The sequence below is a fragment of the Acyrthosiphon pisum genome, chromosome X, assembly GCF_005508785.2.
Source record: "Acyrthosiphon pisum isolate AL4f chromosome X, pea_aphid_22Mar2018_4r6ur, whole genome shotgun sequence".
Lineage (NCBI taxonomy): Eukaryota > Metazoa > Arthropoda > Insecta > Hemiptera > Aphididae > Acyrthosiphon > Acyrthosiphon pisum.
The window spans coordinates 48,602,410-48,608,803 of NC_042493.1; positions in this window are offsets into that span (position 1 = coordinate 48,602,410).

The window sequence follows — 6,394 nt, forward strand, 5'->3', positions numbered from 1 at the left end:
AGGTCGTCCGGTCGACTTCATGTTGCTACTGCGACCACATCGGTGCCAATAGTAGCTGCCGCATAAGTCCGCCAGCACCGTAGATACGGTGTGTGAGAGGCCGCCCCAGGTCGTCCAGGTCGACGTATGCCAACAGCGTCAGTCAGTGGGTCGTCTCAAGACTGCAATAGGGTTAAGATAGTTTTTAAGGATTATCCCTATTGTTGTGAGCTCTGTGGTCATTGCACCAAACCGAATCGGCCACAGAGACCCCCTCCCCATAACTAGCCTGCACCTTCCTCACTCCTTCAATAGTTCCTTTTCCGTCGTCATCGGTGTCGTCGTGGTGCGCAGAATTGCCTACCCACCAAACATTAGGCGAAAGCACAGACGGTTGCCTACCTACGATAATAGTAGGCGGTAGGGGTGACATAGGCCAAATTCATTAACCTCCTCAAATAAAATAGTTTCTCGGTCATCCCCGAGTGGTCCTTCGGGTGTTACGGTCAAATTCTCGGGCGTAAACAGTAGTACTGGTTAAAACGCACAATATTATAATTAGGGACCGGATTTATATGCACAAAAAATCCTCAAAATATGCTTGTAAAAATGCTGTAATGTGCTGTAAAATATGTATTTATTTTTAAATATGTACTTAAAAATTCACTTAAAATGTTGTTTGAAATTATGTGAAATGTATTATAAATGTGAAAATAAGTATGAATTAATAAGGTATTAAAAAAAGTATAAAAAAAGCTTTTAAAATATTTTGTCGTCTTAGTCGCCATTTAACATTCTTCATCTTCTCTTATATTATAAAACACGGTTTTTTTCCGACAGGAGCGACGCAGCAAATAGGGAACCGCCAATGAAAAAATTCCGTCGCCACGGCCGCGTTATCGCCAATTTTCTTATAATTCCGCAGATTTTTGAGATTTTTGAAAATTTCTCGATTTCAGACGATTTCGACGACTTTCGAGCCTTTTACGTCACCTTTTATACTTGATTCGCGTAGCTCGCGATCTCTCGAAGCCGCCGGTGTGCGGTTTATATTCGTGTGCCGTCCGTAACGGTCGCAATGTCGATCGCAAAATACGCTCCCGGCCGGAGTTTTTTGCCGATTTTTTTCGTTTTTTCCGACCGATTCGTCTTTCCGCACGCCGTTCGTGCCCGAATCGTGTAGTTGACGTCTTTTTGAAGTCGTCTATATGCGCTTTTCCTTCGAAATCGGTTCGTTCGCCTTGCAATCGCGTTTCGAAATGACGACGGCGACCGACCGACCTTAGCGTATAGACACCGTGCAAACTGACACCTAGCGCTCTGGGGAGATAATGAACATACTAATCGATAGCAAGGAATATGCGTGAATAATACATTCATGCAGTAAAACCGTTGTATTGTATATTTGTATTGTATGTAATTCACTACATTCAAATATTACGTCAATTCTGATTGTATCTTGTCTTAACACAATATGCACTGTTTAATTAAATCAGGACTGATCAGTCCTTTGACCCATATGTGGGCCACATTAAACCTTTTTTATCAGTCCATGATCCACATGTGGTTCATTCATACATTTAGGTACCTATTTATACATTATTTTTATTTTTTTTTTACTACATGCTATGAAATTTATAATAACCTGAGATGATAAGCTTTCTAAAGCTTATCAATTTTCAATAGAGACTAATCAATTAACTAAACCACAAACCACATATGGATCACCGGACACTGAACGTCTGTACTCATTGGGATGTCGTGTTATGGCAGACTTAAAAATTAAATGTGGTTTCCAACCAGTCACATGTAATTTTATTTTTCCAAATGACAAAGGCAAAAAATTAGTAGAAAGTGGACATTTAATTAACGTCGAAGAAATAAAACCGGCTACTAATCATATTGCACCTAGAATAAAAGGACTATGTATAAGGCAAACTTCTGTGTCTTATGATCCATGGACAGTTATTCTTTAAGTAAGTTAAATCAACAATACAGTATTATATATCGACTTACAATAATTAATATGTTTATACTTGGTAGGAAGATAATGTACATATTTTTTAGACTATTTATTTTAATTTTATGACAAATTCACTGCTGTAAAGTATTTGAATACGTGTCTTAGATTTTTTTTATGTATATTTAAATGTTATCTTCTTCTTTAATATTTATTCTTTATATATTATTTAGATTGATGGAACTAGAAGAGTTAAAAATACATCTTGTGATTGTACTGCTGGCGCAGGAGGAAAATGCAAACATATATGTGGATTAATTTACTACATTAATAATGAGCAACTAATTTCTAAAACAGACTTGCCCCAACAATGGGGAAAACCTTCAAAGGCTGGTGAATTGAAGTATAAGAAAGGTAGAACAATTCAAGACTTATTCCCATGTAAAAGGCAAAAACATTTTATAGATTATGTAAGTCATAAAGATTTAATTTCAATGCATAACATTTTAAGTATACCATGTAGCTTAAGCACACTTTTAAAAGAAGAAAGCCTTACTGAAACAGAAAGACAGTGTAAACAAATTTTGAATTCCATCATTGATCAAGTAGAACTAGATTTTACATATTCTTTAAATAAAAATCATTTCTCACTTATATTACTTAACCAAAAAATATTGTTTATAAATAATACTCCTTCATCGAAATTTCCACTTAATTTTAATGAAAACAGTTTTTACTTTACTAATATTGCTTTAATGGCAGACAATCTATTAAGTATTTATAATTTAACTATGAGCCAGTCTTCTTCAGAAATTTGGAAAACCTCTAGACATTTTCGTATTTCGGCTAGTATGAGGGCACATAAAATTAAAACATGTCGTAATTGGACTGGCATAGGTCTCAATAAGCTTGCTGACTCTTTCCTAAAAACAACTGACTTAGGTATGAAAGGTAATATTAATGTTAAATATGGTAATTTAAATGAACCTCTAGCTTTTGAAAAATACCAAGAATTATATGATGATATTATAGTACTTAAGGCAGGACTTATTATCCATCATAAAACACCATGGGTGTGTGCCAGCCCAGATGGTCTTGTTATCAAAAATGGAAATATTGAAAGAATTCTTGAAATAAAGTGCCCTATCTTTTGTAAAAATAAACAAATTATTGAAAATGGAGTACCTAATTTAAAATATTTAGAATTTGTGAATAATAAATTAGAACTAAAAAAATCTAATGCATACTATACCCAAGTCCAGGTATTAATGTATTGTGCAGGTTTAAAATACTGTGATTTATTTATCTATAATAATATTAAGCCTGTTTTGTTAACTATTAATAGAGATGAATACTTCCTTAATTCTTTAATGCCCAAAGTTGAATATTTTTACTTTCATTTTTACTTGCCAAAATTACTTATTTAAATGTTTAATTGTATCATAATATTATGTTTTATTCAACATATTTGTTAATTTGTCATATTATACAATAATATATTATTATTATATTTATTAGATGTTGAAAAAAAATATATGTATTAAGACTTGGTTAACTTGTGAAATATATATTATTTATTTTTACAAATAAAGTGAAAAATGTTTTTTATATCTACAATATGTATCTTATTCTAAAATATTACATGATGACTAAATCTACTTATAAATTAATATAAATATTGACTTATTGTTTAATTATTGGTAATTGTAAATTAGTTAAAGTACAACATATATGCATTATGTCATCTATGTGAGGAAGTAACTCTATTTGAATTTTATTTAAGATGTGATAAGTTTTTAATCTAGCAAAAAATCTTTCAATATGTATTCGTACACTTGCTACAGAATAAGTTTCAATAACTTCTTCTTCGCTGAATCGACCATTGTGTGAGATTGGGGGCATAATTAATATAGAATTACCTTCTTCACAATTTGTTTTAATACCTGGGAAGCCTTTATCAGCTAAAACCTGATCACCAACCTCTAGCTTAGAAAGGAATCCACTATCGTTAGTAATAAACGTATCACTTGATCAACCTCCATAGCATTTTGAAAGGAAACTTATTGCACCATTAGGTGTTATAGCAACAAGACATTTAATGGTATATGAACTCTTATATCTTGAGTACATACATACTCTTTGCTCTACAGTAGGCGGCTGCTCAACTTTAATTTCCGTACAGTCTATAATACAGCGACAGTTGGGATAATTTTTTTTAAAAGCATAAGGAAGAGTTGCTGAAATAGTATCTTTACTAGGCCAAAAAATAAACTGTTTAGTTTTTTTGGATAAAATAGAAAGTATATCAAAAAAGATCCTGCTGACAGTGGTACGATGAATCTTAAACATAACCCCAATAGCTGAAAAACTAACACCAAGTTTTATTTTCATTAAAAAAAGAAGGAGTTTATTGTAGTTGTTTAAAGTGCTATTAACACCTGTGTCTGGTAACATATTAACCAACATGTTAAATACAGCATAAGAAGTGCCTGTCAAATCTTTCAAAGAAAGTTCACTGTTAATAGATTCATAACCATGAAATTTATCACAGGATAAACAAGAATTATAAGAATCAGAGCTGGGACCACAACATTTATCTTTCACATTTTGTTGTTGTTTAATTATAAAATTGGTTGGAGTTGTTATAGAAGTACTAATGCAGTTGTTATTCAAAAAGCAACATTCAGATGAAAAATGTTTTACATCTGTAACATCGAAAGAGACTTGTGTTCCTACATCACAATTAGTTAATGACTTGTTAATATTGAATGATTTAAATCCACTATCAATGGGATTTGAATTAGCTTCAATAACAGGAACAGTAGATTGCCCCACGTTACTACTTCGGTGACAAAAACGCTTGTATCTTGAGGATTGTTGAAGTTCATTGTTTTTTTTATTTTTATATGTAGTTGGAAATATAGTAGGAACATATGCTGGACTATTGGGGTGTCTTAATGGTTTATTTCCAACAAAATGATCACCACATATAACTGTAAGGGCAGTCGGTATCCACGGTGTTCCATCATCACTACAGATACATACAATAGTATAAAATGTAATTAGTTGCATAAAAATAAAAATTAACATACCTACTCGACACTTACTTAATTCTTTTAATACTTTTGATCCACTTTTCCTTAAGCTCTTTTTCGTGTTGTCTATTAGGGAAGTTAAACATTTTATGACCTGTTCTATTAGTATTACTACAATTGACAACACAGCACATCTTTTGACCACTTCTCTTTTTATTGTTATTCATTTTTTATTTAAACAATATCACTTTAAAGAATATAATGAAACAAATAAAAAAGGAAGTGTGATACTATTATGTATTTATGTGTAACAACAATAAACAAGTAACAACAATAGTCTGAAGTCAGAACACTCAGAACTAACATAATTTAATAATTATTACCTAATCTAACGTAGTAACGTATCATACACATTTCATTCGTTGCTATCAATTAGTTCGTAAGTGGTCCACTACGGCGCGCGCTATTTCATGGTTTGCACGGCGTCTATACCTATACATTTTACGTACATGTATATGCATTTGTATGTGCCTATATAATAATTATTATCGGAAAACGCTTTTCACACGCCCCGTTAATTATATATATGGGAGATGTGCGTGTTACAAGCGAATTATATACGATTACATCGATATACATCGAATATATCGGTTTTCGTCGCTCCGTAGACACGCGTAACAGCTTAAGTGTTGATGTTTTGACCATGTTTCACATCACTAACTGTGTCTCGGTAGGTAAAGCGTTAGGTAGGTTGCTACTGTTGCTAGGTAGGTCCGAGTTCGAATCCGTCGTATGCCCTCCGGGCGGCGATACCTACCATGCCGTATGATTTACACGGCCGCCCGCCTATCTTTATTATTATTATTATTATTATTATTATTATTATTATATTCAACTACCATATTTCATTAATTGTATATCTATTATACATAGATTTTTTTTTTCATATGTAATCATTTTTTTAATTATTATTTTACAATACAACTTAATAATATGTACCTACCCACTGACTATATACCTTTTATTTTATGTCTTTTTGTCTTATAATATATAGGTATTATTTATTATATAGTGTGTTACTGTGTTATTACTTATGTATATGCATTATGTATATAGGGCTGCATACGAATTGCGTCCCAGAATACAAAAATATAAATCGCGATATCCGAGTTGCGTCCGTTGTTTTTGCACGACACATCCGAGTTGAGTCCGCGATTTTCTCGCGACATGTACGAGTTGCGTCCCGGTTAATAATTGATTAATTGGCGAATATTATACATATTTCCCTTCCCACTTTTACAGACTGAGGACTGTCATTTGTATAAATGGTGTGGTTAAAAATATGGTATGTTCAAAGTTTGTAATCGTATGTTTTAAATTATTTATTATTGTTTTAAAATTTAATGTAGATTTTGTAAAA